Here is a 12541-nt window from a genome sequence, read left to right on the forward strand (position 1 = left end):
ACATGCAGCAAAGTATGACTCATAACGCGAGCGTTCTTTGCCTCGGGATACGCGAAGCGGGTGGCGTCGAACGGCGGCGGTGAGCCCCGAGGAACGTAGTGAACATTTAGCACAGAAGCGTGAAGTGTAGAAGCGTCGATCCGATGCAATGAGACGGGAGCGGACCTGCAAAACTCGGTAAAATACCCCTCAGCAAAACCCGAAAACATTGCTCCCAGCGCAAAACTCGGAAGGACGTACCGCTCAGTGGCGTTCAACTGGACATTAATGCTTTCGCACTCCCAACTCGTAAGCAGTGCTTAGATGCCCCCGGATGTTTTTTTTTTTTTTAGAGCGCAGCTCTTTGGCGTCCGTTCCTGGGTTTCGCGTCGTCGTCGGCGTTGTCGTCGTCGGCGTCGGCCTCGTAACCAGCTCGCCGACGAATCTGCTGCTCCGCCGCCGCGCATGCGCGCTGTCGGCTCTCCGGGCGAGGGAGGATGATGGAAGGGAGGAGGAGAGACTGTGGAGGATGGCTGGCTACACAAATGGCTCTTTGGCGTCCGTTCCTGGGTTTCGCGTCGTCGTCGGCGTCGGCGTCGGCGTTGTCGTCGGCCTCGTAACCAGCTCGCCGACGAATCTGCTCCGCCACCGCGCATGCGCGCTGTCGGCTCTCCGGGCGAGGGAGGATGATGGAAGGGAGGAGGAGAGACTGTGGAGGAGGGCTGGCTACACAAATGGCTCTTTGGCGTCCGTTCCTGGGTTTCGCGTCGTCGTCGGCGTTATCGTCGGCCTCGTAACCAGCTCCGCCCCCCTTTCATCCCCCCAGCGCTAGCAGCGACCGACTGATACCGCTTTCGTGAGTCCGCTACCGCACTCACGAAAGACGTCGTGCACTTCCTGCAACTCGCATTAACCGTCCATCGATCCACACCGATGTTAGTAGTGGGGGACTTTAATGTTGACATAAAGACAAACAGCAATTTCCTAACACTTATGCGGGAGAACATCCCGTTCCTCTCGCTCGTAACGCGTCCCACGGCTGTGACAACCTCGCGAGGCACTTGTATAGATCTCGTCTTTGAGAATCAAGCATTGGTGTACCAAGTCGAACATATATCAGTCTATTTCTCCGACCACAAAGCTTCCTTCATGACTGTCAAGAACTGTTAGTGGAGTCTTTGTTAAAGGAATACGTGTGAAAAATAAAAAAAAAATTCTGTGATAGCGCATACATGTGTTGCTCGATTTCTTTACCTCAATCTATCGAAAAGGTGAAACAGCTTATTTGCTGCGCTCAAATTTCGCATTAGGAAGTAACGTAATCGTCGGTAATTTTTTTTCAGAAGACTAGTCAACGGACAAGTATCATTTACGCAGCTGACCTTATTTGTAAGGTGATCATGAATTGCAAGGGAAATCGCGATGCAGGTTTGATTATCTGGCTAAAAGCATTGGTCATCTTTGCCGTTGTATTCAACTTGAACATCCAGGAACGGAGAGGTAGAGCGGGAATAATAGGCAGGTCAAAGAGAACAAGGTCACGTTGGCAGCCCATTATCGGAAATGGGATAAAGGAAGGAAAAATTCGAAGAGTGAAACGTAAAGAAAATAAACGCACCGACAACTATGGCAGTGTCACGCTTCTCATTCTTAACGTGGCAGCATGAGACACTGCCCGAAGATACTATACCCCGAAAGAACTCTACTACTGCTAGAACAACTCGCGAGAGCAGTTCACATGCCCGCGAAAAGTGTTTGAACGCCCTCAAAGATCTAACTACCACGCTCACAAAGTTCTGGGCCAGCGTTCCAGAATTATTTCCCTAAAACGAGAGGCGATTCAGGGGACAAGATCTGCGCATCGGAGATGGAAGCTAACTCCCATCTCTTGGCGATTCTCCTTCCCTGACACTTGTTTTGTCGTTGTCGTAGCCCATACGTGCTGGGGAATATAATTCGTTGTCCGAGGCCCACTTCCAATAAGCTTCATTTCGGAAACAGGCTCTCCATGTCCCGCCGAAGGCGTGTTGAAGCAAATTTGCATGCAAATTCACGCGAACCGGGGGCACAGCTGTAACGAGGCCCTCCGCATAGCTTAGAGCTCATCGGTGGGGCGGCTGCAAGTAAACGAAGCAGAATAAACGCGGGGGTAGCCCCTGATGCGCTAACGCGACGGCGGCCCCCAAGGTATGCAGGCACTTGGAAGTTCGGGACCTCTTGAACAATTCTTGAACTTTGGGACCACTCGCTGTATTAATAATACTGTTCTCTGTCTGTAATAGGCAATTTAAGAACTTCAACGCGAACTGGTTGTGGGTGTGGACAGAGAGAGAAACTCATTTTTAATTTTGAAGGGACGCGTGAGATCAGCCTTATGTGTTAAGTTGCAATATATATTCGCGTATATATATATAATCAGTGTTTAAGTAAGTTTATACTTAAAAACACACAAAAGAAAGACTTATTTCCACGTTTCGCCTGGGACAATCCATCCTCAAGAGTGACAAGTAAGACACGTCGCAGCTATATTATACCCTTCAGGCACACTTGCTCAACGAGAGAGAAAAAAAAAACAGGAGATTAAATGGAAAGAAGTTCAACTCATTAACGTCCCGGTCGACTGCTCTGCACTGCAGCACGGGAAAAGGGTGGAAATTATGAGAATGAAAGACTTGTACACACCTGAAATACTTCGCGCAAAAGAAATCAGTGGTGGTTTAGCGGTGAATGCGAGAGAAATGCTTTAGCATTACGTCGCACCTTTTTGAGTTCCCGGGTGTACGATTCAAGCCACGTCCACCACATTGCAAAGTGTTCTTCAGGAGCTCAGTCGACACACGTCCTATGAATGTTTTTTTTTTTTTAATAAAGAAAGAAAAGCTGCACCAAATTGCTAAAGATTGCCTGCAGCAGATGGCACAATTCCAACCATAGATTAAATTACTTGATGAAGCAGTCATTACTTCTACAAAAAATCAGAATGAGTAATTGAATAAATAGCATAATTACGCTAATTAACATCTAGCATTAATTACCTTACGGTACATATTTTCATCTACGAAATGTAGCCGGGGAGTTCGGAAGGCGTATCCACTTGGAACGAATTCTCAAGACTTCACCAGTTTCGGAATACTAATTTTTAGAGCTTCCGTCGAAATGCATTGGCGTTCCAGTTACTTTTTATTGGGAAACCTTTGTTTTATGTGTTGAAGCATAAAAGTAACTGGAACACCAATGCATTTCGTCGGACACGTTGAAAATTTTTATCTTGACACAGGTGCAGTCCAGAGAATTTGTTCCAAGTGGATAGACGAGACAACCTAAGGTTTGCCCGCGCGACACCAGCGCCGAATGCTCCCCTAGCGGACCGATGGAAGTTTCGAAGATCGTCGCTGCGCTAGCGCACGCCCGTGTTCTGTACGGCGGGAGCGCTCGTGCGCGCGGTTTCTGCGATGTCGAGTGCGACCTCATCAGCTAGGAAAGGTGGCACGCAATACTGCTGCGTTGTTGATTGCCACAGCAGCCTCGAAAACACGAAAGGCCGTACGCCGCCCGTGAAGTTCTACAGATTTCCGTGGAAGTGGTACTAGAAGGACAGACGACAAGCATGGATAACTGCAGTGTGCCGAGTCTCGTAAGTCTCATACTTTCGCATTCGCGTGCAATATCACGGCCGCTCGATGAAAGCGGAATAGCGATTTGCCTGTTTTTAGCGCACGGCCGTTTGTTTAGTCGTGTCGCGCAGTTGAATTGTGGTGACATGTGCCGTTTGTCAGCGGTAAATGCATGCGTGTTGCCCCGCTAAGGTCGACGATGCCAGCTCGATTCCCGGCCACGGCAGCCGCATTTCGATAGGGTCGAAATGCAAGAACACCCTTGTTACCATGTGCTTTGATTTTTGTGCAGGTCAAAGAACCCTCGGAGGTTAAAATTATTCACGAGACTCCCCATTACGGCGTGCCTCATAATGATGTCGTGGTTTTGGCATTGTTTTGGCACTTAGACCCCCCTAATGTATTTGCTTGCACTGTGCCTTCCCTCGCGATCGGCATGGATGAGCTCAAGAGAACTATTTCCATTTTCCAAACGCTGCAACTTAACTTACTAGTTGTGCAAGTAACGAAAGGGGCCGCGCGCTGCTCTTGTGTGATAGCAGACCGTATTTAATGCAAGCCGTGGTCGTCGCGTGCGTCAGTAAGCTGCAGATAGGAAAGCAGCCGCTCTAGACGTGCGCGTTATGTTTGTTGTTTGACCATGCTTTCTAAGTGCACAATATCCAAGCATGCTTTAAGGTAATTACCACCTTGCACATTCTTCCTGATTCACTCTTCCTGCCAAAAATCTTCGTTTCCTGTAGTAGCCGGCCATAGGCGCGAGCTTACTTTAGCTGCTCGCCCGACGAGGAACTTGATTTGCTTTGGTGAGGCATGCATCGCTAATGCGTGCCCTCGTGCTGCTGGTCCCAAGTTAATCCCTGGTTAACGTGGGACCGTATAACGTAAAAGTATTCCAATATGTTTTTATTCCAATCTCTTGACGTCAAATTTGCGCAACCGCCGACGCAAGCATCGGTGGTCACCCGCAGGGCTGTCTGAACAAAGCAATCAAATGCTTCCCTTCTTCAAAGGAGGTCACTTTTGTTTGCTTGAAAAACGACTAAAGTTGCCTGCACTGAGCGCCTTGTCTTATCTAATTGGCTCACAAGAGGCGAGGGCTATGCTCAAGTGAAGAGGGATTCGATGGGGCCGAGCCACTGCACTGAATATCGATAACCAGATGAAGAGGCTGGTGCTGGCGCCTGCGATTGGTCCGCTTTCTTTTACTTAGGCTGCGGTCTCGTCAACAATCGCGGCGGCATGCAACGGAAGCTTAAGAATGACGCTAAAACGGATCCGCAGCAAAGAAGAGTTGGCAGAACGATGTCGTAAACGTGCCAAAAGTTCTCGAAAACGTTACGTGGCCACGCAAGAAGTTTTGTTACACCCAAATAAACCCATGCTCTCTGGCAGGGGCGAGTAGCTAGTGCCGTAGCGATCGTCGGCAACCATCTTTTATTCCTTTCGGAACGGGGCAGCCAGCGGCTATTAAGAAAAAAATTCAGTTTTTTTCGGCATATTAATGCATCTTTAACGTATACGCGTCACTTTGACGCGGTAAGTTTTCGCTATTTTGTAATGTCGCGTGGGAGGCAGGTGAAATGGCTGCAGCCCGAAAACTTTTGACCAATAGCCCAGGGCTAATGGCGAAAAGGCGTCGAATGAGAAATAAATATTTTGTTTTGTTCGGTAAAATTATACATAATCAGTGTATACACGTCATATCAGATGGGGAGCTATCGCGGTTTTCGTGACGTCGCTTGACAGACAGGCGAAGTGGGGGTGGTCCAAAAAGTTTTGAGCAATCGCGGTGTGCTGATAGCAGAATTGGAATAGAAAAGTTTGGAATAGTTTTACGTTATAGCGCCCGTGGTCTCGGTTCATTTCGCGGAGCAGTCTGTAGGAGCCAATTCTCATGAGCAGTGAAAAGATACCTTGCTGACTAATGCAATTAGTTGCAATGACTCCAACATCTGCATTGAATAAGGCGTGATATACATTAAGTATTTATTGCAGCATGATATAAGGCAATATGCCCCTATGTAGTGCTTAAAATGTTGATGTGTGTTTTGGCTGTTGCGCTCTCGGATTTTGTGTACTCTGGGAAGGAAACTGCTTTAGTGTTCTGGTGAAGCAGCGCACTGACCAGGACAAGGCGGACAGACACAAGAATACATGACACTCGCTGTGCTTCTAACACTCGCTTTGTACTGGTGAGTGCACCGCTTCACCAACACGGTATGATTATTGATCTCCATTTCGCTCAACTTTTCACATTACTGCGTTAGCTTTATAATAATGCAGTTCCCTTCGTGCCATGCAGTGATGTTATGTGACAAGAAATAGGCAGTACAAGCTTCAGGCATCTCCGAATCACTATATATTAAAGGCGTGTACAGTTTGCCAAAAAGCATCTTAATTTGTGATTTGCTGAACCTAAGGCTTAGAGGGTATAAGGAGCTATAAGCTATGTCACGTTGCTGAAGATCTGAAGAGGGTCTTTCCCGTTAGTATAGTGCCATGATTATTGGTGCCTAATGCATGTGTTCTTTCTGGGGTCGCAGTGCTGATGGCACTCCCTGGGAGCCATCAAAAATCCCGCGAAATTGCAGCACCCATTTCGTTGGCAACTGCAAGAGGGATCTAAGTCAGCATCCATCATACATCCCTACCATCTACCCACCTGTATACAGAAAGAAAGCACCAGATCGAGAGAGGGCGAAAAGGCGTAACTGGCAGTGTTCAAGTACCATAACTTGTAGCGGTACTACAAGTTATATATAATATATGCACACAATCACAGGAACGTTACCCTTGCAAACATATTATTGGGAGTGATTAATTCCCACAACAAATAGGCACATATGCTGTCTCATTTCTGTGCGATGCAAATGGGAGGCGTCTAACAGACCGATGGCAACCGCAGTCTTCTCAGCAGTCAGCACCACCAGGACATGTGCTTTCGTACTGCAGAGGCACAGCTCTTGAGCAGCACTAAGACACATGTGAAACAGACTCCAGAACATGCCTTTCTGAGTGACGGAACCGTCAGCAGGCAGCCCAATGGATTTTCAATCATCGAGTAGTATGACGACAGAAGTTCCTACTGCCAGAGTGACTTATGTTGTAATTGAAATAAAAGTGGCTAAATTTCTTAGCTTTGTGCGTACCTCTAGCTCGACGTCGTATACGATCTTGTCTGACACCTGTGACACGCACTTGGCTTTCACTATCACATCATCGTCCACAATTTGTTCAACGCCGTATATACACGTGCGGGAGCAGACGCTCCCCTTTCGTGAGGTTACCGCCACGCAAAAAGCTATCGGCGTCGGCAACCTTCTTGAAACTGCACTGCAATCTGCATCGCTGTTGCGTAAGCAGGCGATCTGCCGCCGTCGAAAAGGGAGCACCGTGAGCACAAGCAGCGAAGAACAGCGCGGACGAAACAATGTAAACAAAGCGGAGACTGCGCCACGGTGCGACCGCGCTGCTTGACGTTTCCACATTGGGGGCGCTGTCAAGAGGCGCAGAAGCGCCGCCTGGCCATGGTTTTCTCGCGTATACGCCTTGCGAACTCATCGGCTATAATTCGTAGATTGAAATGTGCGCCGTAGAGAAATAAGCAAGAACCTGATTATCGTAATTATGTTAACTAGTCAATTAAGAATATTGGCACTTCACACACGCACACACACACTTTTTCCCCTTTGACATTCTTAATGCTCACGCATTAATATAATGCGCTAGCTAGAGGATACGATAAAGCTCTTTACTGGGGTGCTACTGCAGAGACGCAAGCGCCCTGCATTTTGCCGCAAAGTCCTCGTCCCCCCCCCCTCCCCCGTCCCGTCCACCCCTCCGTGACCGCAACAGCAATCGCTCTAAAACAACATCTTCTACGTGATGGCGTGCTCGCGTGCAGCATTTAGTCGGTCAAGCGCGCAAGTCAGGTGCGAGGGCGCGTGCCAAGGCGCTAACAACATGGCTCTCGCAAGGTACGCGGGCGAGTGCATGCGATGAGGGGGGGTTGGGGGGGAGGAGGTCTTCCCAGTGGAAGAGCCCTGCCTTTCTTTTCTTTTTTTCTTTCTTTTTTCTCCAGCCCCACGACTGGCGCAAGTGCAGCGGAAACGGGCGGCACCTTGAGACGGCAAAGACGGGCACTGTCGGAACCAGCGCTTCACAGCTCGCGGAGCAGAAGTGCGCCGTTTATTCTCGCGATGGGAGTGCGTGCTGAAAGAAGAAGAAAGAGAAATGAAAAAGGTGGGTCAAGGCACTGCCCGTCAGCTTGTGAAAGGAGGTCCATGTTTTTTATTGTCGTTTTTTTTTCTCTCTCTCCTCTTGCAAAAGTGGGGCCGCGGAGGCGACCACAATCACATTTATTCTACCAGTGCTCCCAAGGAACGTGTTCTTCTTTTCTTTTTCTTCATAGTAGGAGTGTAAAACTAGACGAGTTGGTAAGCGTTGAACATAGTGCAAATAGCGACACGAGTAACAGAAGACGAAACAAGGAACAGAATGAACTCTTAACTAACCACTGAAAGTTTATTCGAAAAAGAAAAATGGAATATGGAGGCAATGACGCACGCATTCGCCCGTGCAAACAAGGCCTAAGCAGACAGCTGTGGCGTAGAGTTACCTAAAAAAGAATTTACCACAGGCAACTGCGGTGCTACCGTCTACGCGAGCTGCAAGCATGACGGTTCAGTTAGCGCGGTAACGACTTGTAGTACAATGATTTGCCTAAACTTCGTCCTTGTGGCTTCAAACGGCTTTGTAAATTTGCAAGCTGGTAATTTTCGACAAAATGTTGCGTTACAAATGTCACAATCCTCAGCGACTATGCGCGTTTGCAGACTCGTACTGCCTTCTGCGTTTAAACAGGTGTTGCTTTGAAATTTAGGCCAATAAAGGCAGATAAAGCATAGTGTGTTTTAAAGCAGTGATGCATGCTTAGAAGAAGTGTTCAAGTCATTAGACCAGGAAGGCCTTATGAGCGAGTGTCAATGGCTAATATCTCAACAACCTTCGCTTTGCAGATGACGTTGTCCTGTTCAACCACGCTGAGGATGAGTTGCAACAAATGATTGAGCGCCTTAACCGAGGAAGTGCAAGAGTAGAGTTGAAGACTAACATGCAGAAGAGAAAGATAATGTTCAATAGCCTGGCAAGAGCACCGTAATTCACGGTCGCCAGTCAGCCTCTAGTATCTTTGCAGGAGTACGTTTATCTAGGTCAATTACTCACAGGAGACCCTGATAACGAGAAGGAAATTTAGAGAAGAACAAAAATGGGCCGTATTACATATACGGCAGGCAATACCGAATCCTCACGGGGTGCTTACCACCGTCGCTGAAAAGAAAATTGTAGAATCATTACATTGTACCGGTGCTAACTTATGGGGCAGAAACTTGGAGTCTAACAAAGAACCCCGAGAGCAACTTAAGGGCCGCACAAAGAGCGACGGAACGAAAAGTATCAGGCGAAACGTGAAGAGACGGCAAGAGAGCGGTGTGGACCAGAGAGAAAACGGGGATAGCCGATATTCTAGTTGACATTAAGAGAGAAAAAAAGAAACTGGGGCCGGTCAGGCGATGCGATGCGTAGGGTGGATAAGCGGTGGACCGTTAGAGTCACAGAATGGGTGCCAAACTGCAGGAAAGTGCAGTCGGGAACGGCAGGAAATTAGGTGGCGCGATGAAATTACGAAATTTGCAGGCACTAGTTGGAATCAGCTAGCGTGTAATTGGAGATCGCCCAGAGAGGCCTTCGTTATGGGCATAAGCATATGCGTCGGCGGCTGCTTCTGCTCCCAACACCACTTCGAGGGGAAATGTCCTGTAATCAGTGGTGATCACATAGGCTCGTAAATATGTTTTTTTAATGCGATAGCAACCCGAGAGTATTGCACCCCGCTGAACGGCGATGTGTGTTCTAGGATGTTGTCTGTAGACAAATAGGCTGTTCGCCCTATTGTGTTAATGCGTAGGAGTTAAATGCAAGAAGTACGCTAAAGATCAAAATTGAACCAATTTAAATGAGCCAAGTGGCCTTTCATCATCCTTCTTGCATTTATTTAGCCGAAATCGGTTAATGGACGCATTTTATTTATTTATTTATTTATTTATTTATTTATTTATTTATTTATTTATTTATTTATTTATTTATTTATTTATTTATTTATTTATTTATTTATTTATTTCTGCAGGCCCTGAACGGGCCCAAGCAGGGTAGGCAAGGAAAATAATTACGGCTATGAAGCAGCACAGGCAATACAAAGAACACATGCGCAATATTTCAAGCAGACTACTCAATGTGGACATTTGGTACATCTCTTAGTCTGTTCCACTCGGTTATAGTTCTAGGAAAAAACGAGTCATTAAACGTATTGGTTATTGCGAAGTATACGTTGTTAGGAAAGGCGGCTTGACATGCCGTGTTACTCTAGTTGTTAGTGGTGACATGTATCCGTTAGGGTCTACAGCAAGCTTTTCCGACACTACGAGGGATATAAATTTAATTTGCTTAGATTTTCTGCGTAATTAGAGGGTAGCGTTATCTTTCCTTAGTTCGGAAAGGGAATCATGCCGAGAGTAACTTGAATAAATGAATCTGCCGGCTCTTCTCTGCATTCGTTCAATTTTGTTGATACTGTCGTCAGTATACGGGTCCCAAACAACACATGCGTATTCAAGCGCGAGGCAGATCATAGCAGTGTAACTGATTAGTTAAGTGCATGAAGGGGCGCTTCGTAGCTTGTGTCTCAGTAAACATACTTTCAAAGACCCACGTGCATATTTTATCAATAAACATGCTCCAAGATATGGTATTTGTGATAGTAACTCCCAGGTATTTGTGGCCTGAAACTTCCTTTAAGAGGAAATAACCGAGACGGGAAGTGTTAAGATCTGGTAGTCTTTTTAGGACATTTTTTTTCCTGATTACTGGCCATTTCCCATGTTTTGCACCAACCGAGTATATTGTTAAGGCAAGTGTTAAGGACCAGCGTTGTCCTGTCTGTTTCTACTTCTTGTACTCGCGTCCGTACTTGCTGGAAACCATTATACGTTAAGTCCAACTTCATCATCGCTAGCACAGATCTCGCGGTATGTTTCTTTTCGTAGGTAATATTTACCACAAAAACACCCTTGCCGGTCAGGTGAACGTGAATCATTTCTACGTAACTAAAAGAGTTGGTCTTCAGTTTCCCTGAAGAAGCAAACATTAATGACACAAAGATTAGTTCCGTCGGCGCATCTGATTTCCCCGAGTTCAGAAAATTCCAAAACGACTTTGTTTTAGCTCTAATGCTGGTGCTATAAGCAGCCTACAAGTAGGTTTCATCGAGCTTTTAAAAAAAGAAGATGTCCCAAAAGTTTCTGCTGTGCTCATCAATTAGTGCTGGCGACATCTCCACACTCCTTTTTCTCCTCGATTCTGAACGCGGTAAATTCGAGCATAAAAAGCAACAAAATCACCCTCGGAAATTGAGGCGCTTGTTATTTAGGGTAACCATAGATCCTTGTTACATTTCATCGAACATAACCTACTATCCACGTATATTTATCATTTGAGCGCACCAAACGCTTTATGCCGCAGGGTAAACTTTAAAAAAAAGAAGAAAGTGTATTCTCAGCAATAAATACGCACTGAGTATATAATATTGGCGATATTTAGGCTTGCATCGACACCCAAGGCACGAAGTGTACGTCGCTTTGTATAAGCTCCAGCGATCAAAGGATAGGTTTCTTTTTTGCCCCCAACATTTGATGTACGCATTTCCAAGGTGAAGGCGGAAATATTTCCCAAACGCGTCGTAGTGTACGAAATAGCCGTCGCCGGGGCGCCACAACATCATTCCGCTTTCTACACGCAACAGCGGCTTGAATAGCGGACGCTTTCGGGAGATGAGAGACTTGCGTCCTCATTTTCCGGGAAGGGGGGCTTTCTCGCACGGCGCGTTGGGCTCGCACGTCATGCATATCACGTCGCCGAAGCCCTATGTGCTGCCACAGCAGCTCCGTAAAAAAAAAATAATGAACGAAAGAAAGAAAGAAAGAAAGAAAGAAAGAAAGAAAGAAAGAAAGAAAGCATCGTGGCGCCTGGCTGTCCGAAGCTCGGCGAGATTCGTGTATGACGTTAAAAGCGTACCAGGCAGACCGACGTATATTGCATATAGGGTCCGCATCACTCCGCTTATATAGAGCGCCATGATTTTACGAGCTTGGTGCTTGTGCGAGATGCGTGACTGAATTGTTTTAGTCCGTACCTGCCGACTTTGCCGACTTTTTTGTAATGATTTTGCGAATTTCGGCTCATTCTACAATTTCATGAAACCTTTACGAAAAATAAGATCTCGAAAGAAGGGTAGGGGAGCGAGGGTGGGCACGGCGTTGGGGAGGCGAATATTAGAAAAAAAAATGCAATACACAAGAAAAGACTCACTGTGACCCCTGTGTCGAACAGCGTTTGATATATTTTTTATTTCTTCTTTAATACCCACGTCAACGTTTACTGGCCGGAAGGTATGGTTATATACCGACCACACGCTCTTGTGTCTTCCTTAACCGATCTCTGCCCTGTGATCTACGTCCTTTCTCTCATGGTCAGCGAAAGTTTGTTCGACGGACATTTTGGGACGAGCGCCGGCGCAAGGCAGTGACGTCGTTCGAAGACTGGACCCGTTCACAGGCTCGAAAACGCACTTCAGTAACTCTGGAACTTAATACAGGTGCAAACTTCCATATTGTGCTGTACTCGGCCGCATTTTCCATCAGCTCACAAGATTCCCCAGGCAGGTCCCGAGCCATCGCTCGATTTATTCAGTACTGATCTGGTCTGTTCTAGACCAGGGCCAAAACTCACTAAAAGCTCTTTCGCTAACAGCGTTCGTAAGAACCAATTCCAGCCAGTACTGATGCTAGACGTATTATTAACGAAGGTCTCCGGTCAATGGCCAAGAGCAC

The 12541-nt window shown here is 46.9% G+C and overlaps 1 long non-coding RNA gene across 1 annotated transcript in view; it reads left to right on the top strand.

Annotated features, from left to right (window-relative positions):
- Positions 1-7818, top strand: part of LOC135902904 (uncharacterized) — a 65753-nt gene extending 57935 nt beyond the window's left edge. The window contains exon 3 of the long non-coding RNA XR_010564641.2: positions 7678-7818. This is a non-coding gene — a long non-coding RNA (uncharacterized lncRNA). The remainder of the gene's footprint in view (positions 1-7677) is intronic.
- The last annotated feature ends 4723 nt before the right edge of the window (positions 7819-12541 follow it).

The sequence above is a fragment of the Dermacentor albipictus genome, chromosome 3 (genome assembly GCF_038994185.2).
Source record: "Dermacentor albipictus isolate Rhodes 1998 colony chromosome 3, USDA_Dalb.pri_finalv2, whole genome shotgun sequence".
NCBI classification, from domain to species: domain Eukaryota; kingdom Metazoa; phylum Arthropoda; class Arachnida; order Ixodida; family Ixodidae; genus Dermacentor; species Dermacentor albipictus.